Source organism: Physeter macrocephalus, chromosome 13 (assembly GCF_002837175.3).
Source record: "Physeter macrocephalus isolate SW-GA chromosome 13, ASM283717v5, whole genome shotgun sequence".
Taxonomy (NCBI): Eukaryota; Metazoa; Chordata; class Mammalia; order Artiodactyla; family Physeteridae; genus Physeter; species Physeter macrocephalus.
In genome coordinates this window covers 6,274,371-6,293,764 of record NC_041226.1, presented here as the reverse complement: position 1 = coordinate 6,293,764, position 19,394 = coordinate 6,274,371, and the positions used below count along the sequence as shown (strand labels likewise).

The following is a 19,394-nucleotide window of genomic DNA, read 5'->3' as shown; positions in this document are numbered from 1 at the left end:
TCCAAGTTCATGCTCAAGGGAACTTAGGTGAAAAGAAAGATAAATCCATATATAGTTGATTAAAATATTTCTAAAGACACAGGTTACTTATCTCAAAACCTGAGAAAGGTCAGAAATGACAGACGAGACAGTGGGGTGGAATGCATCTGGGTCACAAATTGCGATCCAAGGAGAAGGAGGGAGAAGAGGAGGTGGGGACGCTTGGCAGTGCACGGGAGAGGAGGCCCAGGACCAGGGTGGCTTAGGTGCCTGTCCACAGGCTGGAGGTGGAGGTGAAGGTCAGGTGCACGGCTTGGGGGGTGGGGGTGGGCCCAGAAAATACCCATGAGCGGAAGAAAGCTGACCGAGGAGGGTCAGGTGAAGACGGAGGAAGAGGAGGAACAGCTGGCGGAAAGATCTGAGCAGGACGGTGCTGAGTTTGACTTGATTAGATGATTGTGGAGAAATGCTAACAGGTAATTCAAGACCAGCCTTCGGGGGTGGGGGAGGGTAGGGTGGGAGTGTTGGGGGCGAATAGGAAGAACACGTTGCAGGTGCAAAGCCACCTGGGCCTGGTGGAGGGATTTGGATGGGATTCTGGGGAAGGGAAAGATTCGGGCTGCCGAGGAGGAAGCTGCTGTCCTCGGCAGTGGCTGGTGAGCGATGAAAACCGGAGAGGCGGCAGAGATTTCCAGGCTGCAGGTTTGCAGAAGCATCAGGACACTGGCACAGCCCACAGGGGAAGTTGGGCAACAGGGAAGGCTGGGTGAGGAAGGGTGGGGAGTTTGAGGTCTCAGGGCTATTTATATTCAGCCGGAGACGTCCCGGAGACCTTGGTACGTGACATACAGCAGAGGAGAGGCCCGGGCGTGTGCTGGAGCAGGCGTGTGTCAGGAGGCAGTGATGGGAGGTGTGGCGAGCTGGGCTCTGTGCGAGGAGGAGGTCGGGGTGCTTCCCCGGGAAGCGTGTAAGTCAGGCAGCCCTCTGCCACCCCACCTCTGGGCTTGCAACGCTGAGAGCGGAGCCGGGACACCGCGGTCTCACTTCTCTTGCACTTAATGTAGAATGTGAAATTTACAATTCTCTTTAAAACACTGACCAGGGAACGTGGTTTACGCACAAGAGAGGAGCATGGGATCTGGAGCCTCCCGAGCTTGGATTAAAACCCTAGCTCTGTAAAGAAAATGTAGTGTATGAATACAGTGGAATATTGCAGAGCCTGAAGAAGAAAGGGAATTCTGTCTCATGCTACAACATGGATGGATCTTGAGGACATTATGCTAAGTGAAACTAGCCAGTCACAGAAAGAGAAATACTAGGTATGATTCCACTTATAAGAGGTATCCACAGTAGTCAAACTCACAGAGACAGAAAGTAGACTCACGGTTGCCAGGGACTACAGGGAGGGGGGATGGGGAGTTATTGTTCAATGGATTTAGAGTTTCAGTTTGGCAAGGTGAAAAAATTCCAGAAATCTTTTGCACAGAGTTAACAGAGTTAATGAACAGAGTAATATGAACAGAGTTAACACTACTGGACTATACCTTAAAAATAGTTAAGATGGTAAATTTTATGTTATGCGTTTTCAGCACCACCACCATAAAATTTTTGAAATCCTAGATCTTCTGGTCTCCTAGTGGCTGTGTGACCTTGACCTTGTGCAAGCCAGCTAATTTCTTAGAGTCTCGGTTTCCTCATCTGTAAGATGGGCATAGAACACCCACCTCATAAAGACATTCTAGGACTAAATAAAAGCATGTATGTGAAGCTCCGAACATAGCACCTAGCACATCAAAGGTGTTCACATTTCACTTAAATTAAATTATTTCCCCTACTATCAAAACCTGGATGGTTTTCTTTTAAGGGCCTAGACCCACTGGGGCCTTTAGCAGCATATCGTAGTGCAGCCTCCACAATACTGAGGATGAAATAGTTAATAGGAAGCCCCCTGAACTGTTATTCCTAAAGATTTGTGATACACTACACACCAAGTGTCCCAGCATCCCTGTTCTTGATCAGAGGAGGGTCCCAAATAAAGAGGTCACTCTTTCCATCAGAAGAAGCTGAATACAATCTCTTCTGACACAAACTGGGCGGAATCCAAATACCACTGGCCAGAACCATGGGTTTTCAGACTTTCTGGTAGAGAAACCCTTTGCAAAGCAACAGTCAGGAGTAGAAGGCATTTGGGTGAGCCCATGGCAGAGAACAAATCTCCTTAGGAATATTATTACTGAGTATTTACAGCATAAAGTGAAATTTGAGCGAGTCCCATGTAGAGACATGAGACTAACGTGGCATAAGCTTAGGAGAACACCAGAACATGAAAACCCAAGATGTAGAGGACTTCAGACCAGAACGTTCTCTGAGCCACCCCTGGCTAGAGAGTTTTTCTTACCCTTCAGGGAGAAGAATTTGGGAGTTTATGCCAAAACTCCTTCCTATATCATGTACAGTTTGTTGCATCAAGTTGTAAGTTATCTAGAAATACCTGCATTGGTCTTATTGCGTAGTGTGGGTTCAAGCATCCTCGATACTTCCTTCTGTCATCTTCATAAAGTCCTGGGTCACAGACAGCTGCCAGCTGTTATTACAGCAAGATACCTGCACAGGGTGGACCCCTTCTGACTCTTGCAGTTAGAATCCCGGTGCCTGGAGTTTCCAGGTAAGCAGCAACCCTCACACAATGTTGTCTGGGTGTGCAGCCTGTAACAATAGCGCACCACACCCAGAAAAACAATATGCCAAAATGTTAAACTCTCCTACTCAGGCACCGTGTCACGTAGGCCATGCATCTTAAGATGTCAGAGCCCTTGAGAGGGTCAGTCAGACTGATTCGATACTTTCCTATTGCTCTCAACTTTCTCAGGCTGTTTCGTTTTGTTTTGTTTTTTTAAGGTATTCCATGGCTTGTCCCCGCCTTAAGTGACAGCATGGTGAAGGGGACGGAGCAAGGGGCTTTGGCATCAAGGCTGCAGTGAGGTGAGATTCCCACCTCCACCTCCTTGAATGGCTATGTAAGCTGATCCTATTACTTAATTTTCTGTAGCCTCAGAATGCCTCCTCCATGGAGTAGAATTTTCTAGAAGCTACCTCAAGTTTATGGAGAAAAGAGAGATGGTGTAGCTGAAGGGTAAGGGCTGCTGCCTGGTCCATAGGAGCTGCTCCCTAAGTGTTAGCTGCTGCCCCCCTCTGCCCCCACCCATGTTGCCCTCTCACTTCCCCTGATTCTGATTCTTGCTTCATCCTTTCTAATCCCGGAACCGGCCCTGAGGCCTTGAGCTCTTTCTCCGATGAAGACTTTCATTCCGGGACGCTCCCATCCCCCCACGCACTCCAACTACCTGATAAACAGCCTCTAATAGTCACGAAAAGTTCGTCTCTCCTCTCTCTCTTTTTTTTTTTTTTTTTAATAAATTTATTTATTTGTTTTATTTTTGGCTGCGTTGGGTCTTCGATGCTGCGCGCGGGCTTTCTCTAGTTGTGGCGAGCGGGGGCGACTCTTCTTTGCGGTGCACGGGCTTCTCGTTGCGGTGGCTTCTCTTGTTGCAGAGCACGGGCTCTAGGCGCGCGGGCTCAGTAGTTGTGGCGCGCGGGCTTAGTTGCTCTGTGGCGTGCGGGATCTTCCCGGACCAGGGATTGAACCCGTGTCCCCTGCATTCGCGGGCGGACTCCTAACCACTGCACCACCTGGGAAGTCCCCGTCTCCTCTCTTTACACGCACTCTCTCCCCTCACCAGTTACTTCTCCCTCTTCAGAAGAAGGCTGACCGGGCCCTTCATTTCGGGCTGTGCCCACTTCCAAGTATGTGACCCGTTGCTCACACTGGAGCATTTCTCTAATCTGGCTCCTCTTGGGACCTAGATCTTTTTCATCACACTTCCCATCGTTTGTTTCGTGTTCCCATGCTGTGTGTGTGTGGGGGGGGGGGGAGGGAGAGCACGTGTCTTTTCTCGCTTCAATGCCAGTACCCCCTTTTCACCCAGGCTCTGCGTTCCCTTTGTCGTCAGAGGCCCAGCAGGACGGGTCGGCCCCTACGTGAGCTCTGGCCTGCCCCTCCTTCCACCTCAGCATCCTGCTTGGAACTTTCTCCCAAGTAGACGCTGCTAATTAACTCGGCCTGAACCCCGCTCTCCGGGCTACGTGTTCACATGAAAGGGCTGGCCACGAGGCTCTCCCTGCTTCCTGCAGGGGGAAAATCAATCTCTCCTTTCCCTTCAACTGATAGTCAACTTTCTCCAGGAAGTGGCTGTTCCTTATTTTATACTATGTCAGAGGTAGCAGTTAAATCCTGGAGGTTTTTTTTCTGTTTTTTTTTTGCGGTACGCGGGCCTCTCACTGTTGTGGGCTCTCCCGTTGCGGGGCACAGGCTCCGGACGCGCAGGCGCAGCGGCCACGGCTCACGGGCCCAGCCGCTCCGCGGCACGTGGGATCCTCCCAGACCGGGGCGCGAACCCGGTTCCCCTGCATCGGCAGGCGGACGCGCAACCACCGCGCCACCAGGGAAGCCCCAATCCTGGAGTTTTTATTTGGGAAGTTGCACGGAGGGTTTCAACAGGTGTTCGAGAGCAGGTTCTTTTCCCTTGGTCCTGCCCGGTTAATTACGTCTGGCTCATGTACATCCTGTCAGTTTAAAGCGTGTCTCTGTGATCTGCAATTTCCCCTCATCAATACCGTTGAGGACCAAGCAGTCCGCAGGGTTTATTCGTTCTATCTTATGCTAAAAACAAAAACATGGAACTGTTTGTGACCGAGGCCTGCCCTGATGTTTGGAAACCACACGATGGGCTCTTGGTCCCCTGCAGTGAGTTCTGGCAGAGCTGTGGGGATAGCTGAGGGGGTCTGATAAAACCCAGGGCCTGGCACCCTGCAGCTTTTAAAGAGTGAGCTGAGACACAGTGCTGTCAGGAGACGCAGGAGTGCGGCTTGTTTATCTCCACTTTCTCCATGGACATCTCTGGACACACAGGGTTGCCGTTTTGTTTTGACTGATTTGGACTTTTTTCCCCCTCATGGTTGAAAGAGCAAACAAGCTTTAAAAATGACCCAATCTTTGTCCAGTGTGACTTCGTGGGAAGTCACCAACCTCCCCAGAATGCAGAGTTGGAGCAGGGCTAGTGCCAGGAAAGGAGATTTGGAATTCGGAAACTTTGAAGCCGTGTAAACAGCCGTGGAAGTATTGCTTGAGTTGGACCGCGGTTCCCCATCCGCAAAAATGCCAGTTGTTTTTTTTTAAATCTTTTTTGAAAATTTATTTTTGCCTGCGTTGGGTCTTCATTCCTGCACGCGGGCTTTTCTCTAGTTGCGGCGAGTGGGGGCTACTCTTCGTTGTGGCGCACGGACTTCTCGTTGCCGTGGCTTCTCTTGTTGCGGAGCACGGGCTCTAGGTGTGCGGGCTTCAGTAGTTGTGGCACGCGGGCTCAGTAGTTGTGGCTCGTGGGCTCTAGAGCTCAGGCTCAGTAGTTGTGGCGCACGGGCTTAGTCGCTCCATGGCGTGTGGGATCTTCCCGGACCAGGGCTCGAACCCGTGTCCCCTGCCTTGGCAGGCAGATTCTTAACCTCTGCACCATCAGGGAAGTCCTGCCAGGTTTTTAAATAAGGAAGAAATTTAAAGATCTTTTAGTGTAAAGAACTGCATAGAATATTTTTTATTAATTATTTATTGGAGTAGAGTTGATTTACAATGTTGTGTTAGTTTCTGCCGTATGGCACAGCAATGCCTAGATTACTATAATGATTATAGGTAATATAATGTAGGTATAGTACACACACTGTTCCTTCTGTGTGAATCCCCCCGAGGCAGGACTGTGACTCGTGGTCGATGATGAAGAGGACAAAAGTTTAGGGAACCCTGGACTGGACTTGAGAAGTTCACCCTTGAGCCCCAACTGCTGGTGACGGTTACTCCAGTATTAGTATTTTATAGGTTATACTTTACAAAGAGAACTAACGCTCCTTGTAAAAACATCCAAACAACAGAAATATTTAAAGTATGTAAAGCAAAAATCGCTGGGCCTGCCCCCCCAGGAGGGGGTCAGCAGGGTGGTGACCATCCACCTGGATCTCTTCCAGGCACGCACACTGAGAACTGTTTGTTTTAACGAAAGTTAGATCATACTTTGTGCATTGTTCTGCGTGACAGTTGCATCTTTTATTCTTAAGTGGAAGTGACGTGGGGTGGGAAGTAAGCGCAGGCTTCTGCATCAGAGTTGTAAGCCCCCAGCCCCTTCTGTTACTGGCTGAGTGTTTGGGGGCACATTGCGTAAATTCTTTGAAACTCATCTTTTAAAATGGGTACTGGGGGGCTTCCCTGGTGGCGCAGCGGTTGAGAGTCCGCCTGCCGATGCAGGGGACGCGGGTTCGTGCCCCGGTCCGGGAGGATCCCACGTGCCGTGGAGCCGCTGGGCCCGTGAGCCACGGGCGCTGAGCCTGCGCGTCCGGAGCCTGCGCTCCGCAACGGGAGAGGCCACAGCAGTGAGGGGCCCGCGTACCACACAAAAAAATAAAAATAAATAAAAATAAAAATAAAATGGGTACTGGGGACTTCCCTGGCGGTCCGGTGGTTAGGACTCTGAGCTTCCAGTGCTGGGGTCAGGGTTCGATCCCTGGTCAGGGAGCTGAGGTCCCGCGCTATTTAACGCCTAGAGCTCTCACGCACATTAGAGGTGATATATGTAAAATGCCAGGCACATGCTGAGTAAGGAGGGTCGTGATTATTTCCAAGAAACTTTAAATTCTAGGGTATTTTTCATTCTTGAACTGCCAAAATGCTAGATTTTTCTGCCAATTTGAGCAAGATTGGCTGTAGTTCATAAAGACACTCTCTTGGATGTTTTATTTTAGTAAATTCTCAGCGAGGTTCACTCCTGTTTTCTTTTTTTAAAACAGTGATTTTCAAACTCGATTCCATGTTAGAATTACTTGGGAGGCCTATCAAAACCCCAAACCAGGCCACACCACAGAACGACGTCAGAATCTCTGTGGGCAGGACCTATGCCTCTGGATTTTTCTAAAGATTCCCAGGTGAGCCCAACGCTTAGGCCTGGCAGAGAATCATCAGTTTCTGTGATGCTGTATATGCTCTCAAGAAATAAACATACAGGCCAGAACGGAGTGGATTTCATTTGCTCAATGTGTTTGTGTTAATGGAAGAGTTTATTACCTCTCCTCTTTCAGTGGAGTGTAATTAATATTTAAATACACATGCAAAGTCAATGCCAGATAAAATTAAATCAAAGTATTGCAAATTGGATAGTATATATATTTTGATTATAAAGCACATTAAAGAATATTTAGAAAGTAGAAGAAAGCAAGCAAGCAATTCACAAATAGTCCCACCACCTTTATATGTGTATATTTCTGCTATTGTACTAGCAATGGTGCATTTATTTTTTTCTATAAATAGATTCTACAATATATAATTATCATATCAAACATTATAATTCCTTTCCATTAGGGAACAATTAGGGAACGATTCCATTATAGAGAAATTGGCTTCGGGCTCAGAGCTCTGAAGGGGCTCCGAGCCAAATATGATTCCTGCTAACCTTGGCCACAGTGGAGAGTCTACATTCCTTCAAAGCCTTTTTGTGACCTTTATTCGTCTTCTCTTTCAGAAGGGAATAACGCAATGGAAACGTGCAGGTGATAATGGGGATTGGCTGGAATCAGGAGAGGGAAGACGATCGTTTCCACAAGTAACTGTGAAGCCAGGTTATGGTAATTTGGTCTCCACAGTGAAAGCCTCACTTATTAAGAAGCTCTTCACAAAACCTATGGAAAATGCACAAGCAACGGTTGGCAGTGGCTGTCGCCAGGGGGAATCGTATAGCTGGGGGGGAAGAGTCACCCTACGCCCTTCCAGACCGTATTCACGTATTTCTTCCCCCAGAAAGCAAATACAGAGTTTAAAACGACCTATTCTTCTTTTCTGGAATATGATTTTTTTTCTTTTTTTGAAATTGAAGTATAGTTGATTTACAATGTTGTGTCAGTTTCAGGTGCACTGAAAAGTGATTCCGTTATACATATAAAAACAGTCTATTCTTGACTGATAACTGCTTTCCGTTGGCCCTTCTCTGGGACAGGTGCCGTCTTGGGTGTGCTTATGTAAATTTGCTCATTTTCTGGATTCACATTTGCCTTGTCATAACAATTGTTCCAAACACACAGATAGGTCTTGACCTTTCGAAGTTTGCTGATAATTCTGCCCACAGGTATTCGTAGGAACCCAAGGACAAACAGCAAGACAGTTCGCTGGACTTGGGGTCACAAGGCAGGTGTATTGAAGGGAATGGGTCATGGGCGGGACATACTTAGACATCCTTGGTGGGGTGAGAGGGAAGGAACCTTTCTGACGGGAGAGATTCCAGGGGAGGAAGGGAGATTCCTGAGGTGGTCCCTGTGGCGGGAGGACATTTGTGGAGTGTAGGGGGAGCACACAGGTGCAGCCTGAGAGGGAACGCAACCAGAGCAATCCCACACCCAGTGAGGGGCCCATTTCTATTGGGGTCCCACTGACAACCCCAGGAAGTGGCCCTTTGCCCGTTCTTCATCATAAAGTGAACCCCGTGGGGAGAGGAAGATGAGTCTAGAACAGCGTCAGCCCAGCAGGCCTCAGGAGACATTGGTGACTCACTGCATTGATCTAACTCCAGGAGAGGGGAGCCCCCGCCTTCTGGGGGGCCCTATGCCCTGCACTGCACAGTCTGTGAAGAGGGCGCATTTATACCTGTTGTCCTAAATGAACTAGCGGCAAAGGAACCGAGAGACGACCCTGAAAAGTGGGCTGGCATTTGCAGCTACATGGATGGACCTAGAGATGGTCATACCAAGTGAAGTAAGTTAGACGAAGACAAATACCATATGATATCACTTATATGTGGAATCTAAAATATGACACAAAGGAACTTATCTACAAGGCAGAAACAGGCTCACAGACCCAGAGAACAGACTTGTGGTTGCGAAGAGGGAGGGGGCACGGGGGGAATGGAGTGGGAGTTTGGGATTAGCAGATGCAAACTATTATATTGATATGTAAGATGGATACACAACAAGGTCCTACTGTATAGCACAGGGAACTATATTCAGTATCCTGTAATAAACCATAATGGAAAAGAAAAAAAGAGTGGGCTGGGACAGTTTCGACAGCCCCAAAGGTCCTGGAGACAGAAGGGGATGTTCTTGGTACCTCTTGGAAGGAGAACTGGCCAGTGATTAGATGCAAAGGAGAGGTTTTGGAATAAAATGGATGTCCCTCCCAGTAACCCACCAGTGAAGATTCTCTGGTCAGGCCCTCACAGAAGCATTTCTAGGTAACTGTCACCCGTGCCAGGAAGGGAGACAGGAAGCATGACTGTGACCCTTTCTACGGCCCCCTCAAGCATCCCCGACCACTCACCTGGTCATCTTTGGGTAAGTCGGCTGCTCACAGGGTTCATGCCATTCTGCTGCTGGCAGGTGTCCTGTCTGGCTTCTTATTGATTTCCTTCAGATTTTATTACAGCTTGCAGTGATTTTCTTTCTTTGTTTTCTTGGTTTGTTTGTTTTTCCTTCTTTCACCCCACTGGACAGTAAGCTGTATGAGGGTGGGGAGTACGTCATCTGTCTGGGTTAATCACCTCTGTGGCTAGACGGTGCCTAGCACAGGGTAGGTAGTGAATATTTGCTAAGTTAAAAGAATAAGTTAAAGAATTTTCAAGAATAAATGAATACATGGAATTTATTAACCTAGTGTAACACAAGTTTAAAGTACTAATCATTCTCGTGTTTTTACCTGTTTCACTCCATGCCAGCCTAAGCCTGTGGTTTCTTCTATTTTCCTTTATTTTTAGGCATGCAGTTTCTATCCTAGCACTTGGGTCACTACCTGATTGTTAATTACCTGCTTCAGCCACCAAGAGAGTGTGAGATGACAGGGAGACACCAGGACTAGAAAGCCTGCCCTGCGAACTGGTACCTCTGGCCTTATTTCTTGTCCCTTTATGATGCGTTCCAACCACCCTGAAGACCCCCAGACTCTCGAGTGCACCATGCTCCCTTCCATCCCTGGGCCTTTGCACAGACCGTTCCTTCGAACTTCCTCCTGCCCCTGCTTTGGCCTCTGCTTCTGAGTTGAGCACCCTTCACATGGGCTCCTATACCATCCTGTGTATCTCCAATCTCACACTCAGCTCATTAGCCTGTAATTGCATGTTTAAGTATTTGTTTTTATTTACTCATTCATCACTGAATATTATCTGAGCACCCAGGATGTCTTAGGCATGGCTCTGGGTACCGGGGATACAGTAGTAAACAAAATAGGCAAGGTCTCTGCTCTCTGGAGTTTACATCTTAGTGGAAAGAGATAAGCAGTTAACAAATAGAGATTCAGTTATATGTCATGTGCTAATAAGTGCTATAAAGAAATAAAACAGGGACGGCAGAGACGAATAGAGGCCGGAAGCCTATTTTAGATAAAGTGATTAGGAAAGACATCTGACAAGGGAACGCTTGTTTTATCATCAGCTCAAAGGAATTAGGGGAACAAGCTATGAAGATGTCTGGGCACATAGTGTTCAAGTGGCAGAAACAGCCAGTGCAAAGGCCCTGAGGCAGGAATGTGCTTGACATATTCAGGACATTGAATAAGCAGAAGTGGTGTGGCTAGAGCAGAGGGACCACGTTACCCTCAAATCCAAGTAAGCTCCATGAGGTTAGAGACCACGTCCCCCTGGCTCAAGGTGTATCCCTAACGTCTAGCACGGGGCTGGCACATGCCCTGAAGGTGTTGAAGGAATTCACACCTTGGAACAGCTTGCCCATTTGTCTAGTTTCACCATCAGGTCCTGAATGAAATAGGCAGCGAGGAGGCCACTGAGCCTTTGGACAAGGGCAGGTCTGGGCGATGGAGGAACTGAGTAAATAAATAAGAACAGTAAAGGGTTGGGGCTTCCCTGGTGGCGCAGTGGTTGGGAGTCCGCCTGCCAATGCAGGGGACGCGGGTTCGTGCCCCGGTCCGGGAGGATCCCACATGCCGCGGAGCGGCTGGGCCCGTGAGCCATGGTCGCTGAGCCTGCGCGTCCAGAGCCTGTGCTCTGCAGCGGGAGAGGCCACAGCAGTGAGAGGCCCGCGTACCACAAAAAAAAAAAAGAACAGTAAAGGGTTGAGGGGTTGAGAATAAATCTGAGGGTCCCTCTTGGTGCTCCAGGGATCAAGGCTCTTTATGGCAGAGAGCTCTGGAAATGACTTATTTTCTTTCTCTTTTTTAAAAATATTTATTTATTTAGGCCGTGCCGGGTCTTAGCTGCTGCACGTGGGATCCTCGCCGCGGTGTGTGAGATCTTTAGTTGCGACATGTGGACCTCTCAGTCACGGCATGTGGACTCCCAGTTGCGCATGCACGCGAGATCTTAGTTGCCCGACCAGGGAGCGAACCCAGCCTCCCTGCATTGGGAGCGCAGAGTCTTACCCACTGGACCACCAGGGAAGTCCCTGGAAATGGCTTCTTATGACTACGTTGTGTTACTAAAGCTCACTCTATGAAGTTACTTTCATACCAGGTAAATCCAGTATCCTCTACTCACTAGTAGTGTCTGGTACTGCACTAAATGTTTTGTGTGGATTCGTTTGGCATGATTGCTGTGGAGATTGGATGAGATGACCTCTCCATTTTACAGACGAACAAACTGACGTTCAGTGAGATCAAGTAACTGGCCCAAGGTTACACAGCTAATGGCAGAGACAAGCCATGAAAGCAAACAGTAGGATTCTGAAGGCTTCGCTCCTGACCACCGTACCGTAAACGCCCCCCTCCTCCTGGCCCATCATGGTGGCAGCCGAATGCAGGCACAGACGGAAACTCAAATTTGAGTTAGATTTGGCCCCCAAATGGTGTATTTTGAAATCAGATGACAGCAACTGCCCCGTGTTTTTCTCCTGGATGGGGATCAGTCCAGACATGGGTGGAAGGACCGACTGCGGCGGGAGGAAAGTCTTTGACAAGGAGTCCACGTCCCGCGAGGCTCGAGGGTGACTGAGGACAGTGCATCTCACCAGGAGGGGGCCTGGCGATCAAAGCAAGTTGTGTCTAACAAGGGAACGTCTGGAATTTTTCGTGAAAAATGGCAGCCCACCCCTGGAAAAACTGTGCCACGTTCCATCTCTCCAAGACACAGATGAGATGCTCCGTGCTCCCGCTGAAACAAGTACCGACAGGAATTCTGGCGGCAGGAAGAGCAGCAGCGTCCACCACAGAGGTCAAGATGTGCCTCCAAAAACAACAACAGGTCGTGATTCATTCACTTGCAACGTGAAGGGCCCGCAGGGAGGTTTTGGCTGTTAATGCCTGGCCTCACCGTCCAGATCCCGCAGTGGGGACTCATCAGATTGCTCTGTGTGGCCTCTCCCACCATCGCAACTCTCTTCCAAGGGTATATGGAACTCGTCATGATGACGAACTCAAGCCCTGCTCAGGGTGGCAGGTTCCCTGAGAAGACCTTTGAAAGGAGCAACGTGGGCTTTCCCATCTCTCTCTCCTTTCCTCTCAGATTCTCTAAAGAAGAAATCAAAGAGACTGAAAGCAGGAAATCGCCTTTATCCTGTGACCTCACTACATCCCACATGGTGCTTCAGTGCCCCAAAGGGAGGCCTCTTCCCTGAAGTGATAAGAAAGATGCTTTTTGGAAGATCTGAGTGGCCGTTGGAGCTTACAGCGGTCTTGTCAGCAGGATGTCGGCTGCTTGATCAGGGGCTTAAATCATAATCTCCAGGAGACTCCTGTGGCTAAAACTCTAAAGAGTTGACATGAGGGCAAAACAATTGAGGAATTCATCCCGCAGATTGGAGGAAAACAAGCGGATGCCTGGGAGATGCTGGGGCCAGTTCCCTTACAGCATCATGAAAGACTTCAACACCAGATTAGATATCCTTCCTGCCCTGTAACTTACTTTCTGGCTTTTCTGTGAGAACACTGACATCTTTATCAGGCAAGAGGGACACAGGAGTATCAATCCCTCAGAGGAAAGAGAGCCCATGAAAACACATCAGGATTAAAACAGATCAGGACAAGCTCTAATGGTGAAAACACGACCCGCCTGTATCTGGTCCAAAGGGAGAGTCGGTTCACGTGCAGCTTGTGGCACCACAGTTCAGGGCTGATTGCCAGAAATCCTGTCACTCGTCCTCGCGAACCACGGCACGAACTCTACGTATTTGAGAGCACGATGTTGTTGGTATGCTTACTGTGAATGTGTTGGTAAGAAACTGACGGCCAGTAGTTAATGTCAGGAAGCCAGATCTCCTTTTCAAACACAGCACAATGTCTTTGTTTGTTTGTTTGTTTGTTTTTGTTTTTTTTTTTAATGTGGTTCCACTGTTCCTCAGCGGCAGAAAAAGTATTTGGTTGAGAGCTGAGAAACCTGGGTCTGATTTTGGTTTTGCCACTAACTGGATGAGCCTGTGCAATGCCTTGAGCCAAACACAATGGAAGATACAAAGATGAACAAGCCGAGGCAGCTGCCCTAAAGGAACTGGCATCCAGACTGAGGAGACCGGCAGATAAAAGCCTGAAGGAGACAGGGAGGGGGGAATGGTAGATGCTCGAAATACGAAGTGTTAAGATAATACAAAGAAGGAGGAGATTAATGGGCGTATAGGGAGGGCATTCTAGGTGGAGGAGATAACACTTTTTAAAAACCTACAATGAGGTACCACCGCCCACCCATTAGGATGGCTGCTATCAAAAAGTAGCCGGTGAGGATGTGGAGAAAAGGGAACCCTTGTACACTGTTGGTGGGAATGTAAGATGGTGCCGCTGCTATGGAAAACAGTACGGAGGTTCTTCAGAAAAGTAAAAATAGAACTACCATGTGATGCGGCAGTGCCGCTTCTGGGTATGTACCTGAAAGGGCTGAAAGAAGGGACGTGAATGGATATCTGTACATCCTTGTTAATAGTAGCGTTATTCATAATGGTCAAAAGGTGGAAGAAACCTAAGCATCCGTTGATGGATGAATGGATAAACCAATGTGGTCTATTCATACAGTGAAATTTTATTCATCCCCCAAAAGGAAGGGAATCCTGACACATCCTACAACATGAATAAATCTTGAGGACATTATGCTCAGTGAAATAAGCCAATCACAGAAGGACAAATTCTGTAAGACTGACTTATGTGAGGTCTTTAGAGTAGTCAATTCCTAAAGTAGGATGCTGGCTGTCAGAGGCTTGGGGGCAGGGGTGGGGAGTTATTGTTTCATGGATACAGAGTTTCAGTTTTGCAAGATAAAAAGAGTGTGTAGATGGCCAGTGGTGATGGTTGCACAACAATGAGAACGTACTTAATGCCACTGAACCATACACTTAAAAATGGTTATAAGATGGTAAGCTTTATGTTATGTGTATTTCGCCACAAAAAAAGGCCCCAAAACAACAACAAACAAGAGGCAGGGTGAATTTATTTTTGTTTTGTGTTTGTGTGTGTGTGTGTGTGTGTGTGGTACGCGGGCCTCTCACTGCTGTGGCCTCTCCCGTTGCGAAGCACAGGCTCCGGACGCGCAGGCTCAGCGGCCATGGCTCACGGGCCCAGCCGCTCCGCGACACGTGGGATCCTCCCGGACCGGGGCACGAACCCGTGTCCCCTGCATCGGCAGGCGGATTCTCAACCACTGCGCCACCAGGGAAGCCCTAGGCAGGGTGAATTTAAAGGGAAGGAAGCGTCTGGGAGCAAAGGCCTTAGGAGATAGACCGGCAGGTAAAAGCACATCAGGTCTGAGTCAGCATAAGCCACATCTTTTGCTCCATGTTGTGCAACAGTGAGCGGGGAGAGGATGAAAAGAAGAAATGCCGACTAGGTGACCTCTGGGGAGAAACAGCTGTGTCTTGAAAATTACACAATAAACATCAATGGTCATGTTTAGCATAAATAAATGTGATGCTCTTTTGCTGTAAATATGGTATTTGGAACTCTCCCAAAGTCGTTCCTGTTATTGAAGTTGGAGAGAAGCAAAAAGAGTCTTATTCCAAGTTAGAAAAATTTCATAAAAGCTGTGCTCCTTACCCATCACCCCAGACAAGCGTATTTCTCTCTGTATCAGGTGAGGATCCCAGGAAGCACATCTAAATCAGGATAATTAGAGGAGGGCTGAGTAAAGGAACCCTTTACAAAGATATGGATGGGGAATCACCAAGGATGGAGCAGTACTTTAGAGCCAGCAGTAGGGATTGTTACCATCCCTAGACGTGTAGAGTCAGGGGAGGGGGTAGTTACTGGGTCAAGAAGGAATGAGTCCCACAGCTCAGAGACTGTCCTGAGAGGTACAGCGACCTTTGGTGCACGGATGCAGCCAGTCCTAGGCAATCTCACAGGGAGGGAACCTGGGGAAAAAAATACCCTTAACTCCTCTTAAGTGAGTCTGGGGACCTCCTGCCAGGGCTTCCCCTTGGCCGAGGCCCAGCCGGGGAAGCCAGAGGTTAAGAAACCCGTCTCTCTAACAGATGTGTCTCTCTAACCTTAACGAATGTCAGCATCCCCTGGAAGGCTTGGCCAAACACATGGCTGGACCCCACCCCAAAGCTTCTAATTCAGTAGGTCTAAGGTGGGGCTTGAGAATTTGCATGTTTAACAAGATCCCAGGCGCTACTGATGCCTGCTCATCCGGGGACCACATTGGAGACAAGCCCACACAGGTGGGCCTCCAGCAACAGATGGAGGAAGACGGGTGGAGAAGGTGTCTGGGACGACAAGCAACCTGTTGAATGTAGTTAAAGGTGTTCCCGGACCTCACGTTAAGTCTGCAAGCTTTGCAGGCCTCCGTTTCCTTGCCTATGAAGTGAGAGAGAGCTGTACACTCCCTTCTAGAGCATTCTGTGCTCCCACGGACGCCAGGCCGCAGAGCTGATTCCACGTTCTTTGGGTGACCACGAAGGCTGCTTTTGTTACAGGTGAAGCAGTTTCTCTCTCCCTAGACTGTCTAGTGGTGGAGCGCAGTTCACCGAGAGTGAGATGAGTTGTGTGGTGGAGTCTTACATATGTTTCGTACTTGTTTTTCCTGTTGGATGTAACATTGTTTGGGAAGGGATGTAAACATTTGACTTTTCCACATTATTTCCTTACAGATGAAAAGAGCTGTTCACTCCATCAGATAAACTGTCTTCCAAAGTCGGGAGGCCCTGTTTGATTTGTGTAAAATCAGGCATCAAGGCGATCGTTTTAAATATAGCAGGAGAACGCACCTACTTAACAAAAGCCCAGTAAGTTTATACTAATTTTGCCTATGAAATCACTGTACGCTATTTTGCCTATAAAATACGTTTCTCCTTTCAAGAGCTAATTTGTTAAAACCAAAAGACACCAGTTGTCTTCCTGGTCATAGGTGGCCCTGCACGCGTGAGACACGTATGTGCTTGAATGTTTACGCATCTCCTTGTGGGTGTTTGTTTTTGTGTCCTGGATATTTGCACTCATGCAGATGATAGATGGGCACGGCTGAAAGGGGTTGGAACATTCCCATCTGTTCCTGGGTTCCCGTTTTGTCTTCATTTCAGTTTTTCAAAAGACATTTCTTAAATTCTTATGCAATGGCTGGTTAAAAATAGACTCCTTCTCAGCAGTTAGAAACTGCCACTTCCGGGCATCTCATCTTTTGAACAATCATTTTACTTTCTTTTCAGGGTGTCTCTGACCCAGAAATTTAAGCTGCTCTTAAATTACTGATTCATGTATTCATTCACTCATTTGTGGCTGGGAAGTCAATCCGTTTGTAAGTCATGGGGAAGATGGCAGTGGGAAATTTGTGTCCCAATTCTGACAAATAGAAGAGTGTCAGGTTTCTTCAGGGTAGATCTTTCACTGGGAGCTTTCAGAGGCCTGGGCCTGGAGAACAGCCTTTTCCTCCAACCTGTTTCATTCATTCAGCAAATTTTATTGAGCACCTACTGGGTCTGGAAGGCTGTTTTGCTGTGCTGTTTGGGCTCCTGGTGAAGCAGACATAGATGTGTGTGTGTAGCATCATAATACAAGGTGATGAGTTCTTCCAATAGACTTTTTTTTTTTTAAACATCTTTATCGGAGTATAATCGCTTTACATCCAATAGACTTTGAAGGTCCCTGCAGAAAGGGGCTGAGTTGGTCATTTCATAAATATATATCCCCAGGTGCCTAGCACATACTGAGTGCTCAACAAATGTGTGCTGACTGGGTGCAGTTATAGACAAATAAACCAAGAGCTGTGGAGGCACAGAGGAGGTACTGATGACTCCTGCCTAGAAGTCCAGGAAGAATCCCAGCTCATCCGGAGAAGGGAGAACACCCTCACCCCTGCTTCCTAGGAGGCCTGTGACCAGCCCGCATTCTATCTTTAAACGTTCTATTTGTTTTCGATATATCTGTGAGTCTGTTTGTATTTTGCTATATACACTTGTTTGTATTATTTTTGAGATTCCACACATAAGTGATACAGTATCTGCCTTTCTCTGACTTATTTCACAAAAGTATTATATTCTCTAGGTCCATCCGTGTCACTCCAAATGGCAGAATTTCATGTTTTATGGCTGAGTAATATTCCATTGTGTATATATGTGTACACACCACATCTTCTTTATTCAGCTGTATGTTGATGGACACTTGGTTTGCTTCCATCCCTTGGCTATTGTAAATAATGCTGCTATGAACATTGGGGTGCATGTATCTTTTCAAATTAGTGTTTTCATTTTCTTTCAATAGATACCCAGGAGTGGAATTGCTGAATCATCTGGTAGTTCTATTTTTAGTTTTTTGAGCAACCTCCATACTGTTTTCCATCGTGGCTGCTCCAATTTACATTCCCACCAACAGTGTAGGAGGATTCCCTTTTCTCTACATCCTCACCAACATTTGTTATTTGTGGTCTTTTTGATGACAGCCATTCTGACAGGAGTAAGGTGGTATCTCACTGTGGTTTTGATTTGCATTTCTCTTGATGATTAGCGATGTTGAGCATCTTTTCATGTGCCTGTTGGCCATCTGTATGTCTTCTTTGGAAAAATGAACATTGGGGTGCATGTATCTTTTCAAATTAGTGTTTTCATTTTCTTTCAATAGATACCCAGGAGTGGAATTGCTGAATCATCTGGTAGTTCTATTTTTAGTTTTTTGAGCAACCTCCATACTGTTTTCCATAGTGGCTGCTCCAATTTACATTCCCACCAACAGTGTAGGAGGATTCCCTTTTCTCTACATCCTCACCAACATTTGTTATTTGTGGTCTTTTTGATGACAGCCATTCTGACAGGAGTAAGGTGGTATCTCACTGTGGTTTTGATTTGCATTTCTCTTGATGATTAGCGATGTTGAGCATCTTTTCATGTGCCTGTTGGCCATCTGTATGTCTTCTTTGGAAAAATGTCTGTTCAGGTCTTCTGCCCATTTTTGGATTGGGTTTTTTGTTTTTTTGTTGTTGAATTGTATGAGCTGTTTATATATTTTAGATATTAACCCCTTGTTGGTCATTTCATTTGCAAATATTTCCTCCCATTCCCATGGATGTCTTTTTGTTTTGTCAATGGTTTCCTTTGCTGTGTAAAAGCTTTTAAGTTTAATTATGTCCATTTGTTTATTTTTGCTTTTATTTCTTTTGCCTTAGGAGACAGATCCAAAGAAATATTGGTACAATTTATGTCAAAGAATGTTCTGCCTATGTTCTCTTCTAGGAGTTTATGGCTTCAAGTCTTATATTTAGATCTTTAATCCATCTCGAGTTTATTTTTGCATATGGTATGAGGAAATGATCTAATCTCATTCTTTTATATGTCCAGTTTTCCCAACACCACTTATTGAAGAGACTGTCTTTTCTCCATTGCATATTCTTGCCTCCTTTGTTGTAGATTAATTGGCCATGGACCATAGTTGTGTGGGTTTATTTCTGGTTTCCCTACTTTGTTTCATTGATCTATGAGTCTGTTTTTGTGGAATCTAAAAATAAAGCAAACAGATGTATAAAACAAAACAGAAACAGACTCACAGACATAGACATCAAGCTGGTGGTTACCAATGGGGAGAGGGAGGTGGGAAGGGCAAGACAGGGGTGTGGGATTAAGAGATACAAACTACTATGCATAAAATATGTAAGCAACAAGGATATATTATACAGCACAGGGAAACATATCCACTGTTTTGTAATAACTTTTTTTTTAACATCTTTATTGGAGTATAATTGCTTTACAATGTTAACAAAGTGAGTCAGCTATATGTAAATATATATCCCCATATCCCCTCCCTCTTGCGTCTCCCTCCCTCCCACCCTATCCCACCCCTCTAGGTGGTCACAAAGCACTGAGCTGATCTCCCACTAGCCATGCAGCTGCTTCCCACTAGCTATCTATTTTACATTTGGTGGTGTATATATGTCCATGCCACTCTCTCACTTTGTCCCAGCTTACCCTTCCCCCTCCCTGTGTCC

General features: G+C 47.0%; 1 long non-coding RNA gene across 1 annotated transcript; it reads left to right on the top strand.

The window, feature by feature from the left end:
• Positions 1 to 1,272: 1,272 nt before the first annotated feature.
• On the top strand, positions 1,273 to 6,929 carry LOC114487498 (uncharacterized). Its single transcript, XR_003682638.1, has 3 exons — positions 1,273 to 1,298; positions 2,878 to 2,961; positions 6,868 to 6,929. It is a non-coding gene; the product is annotated as an uncharacterized lncRNA (long non-coding RNA).
• The last annotated feature ends 12,465 nt before the right edge of the window (positions 6,930 to 19,394 follow it).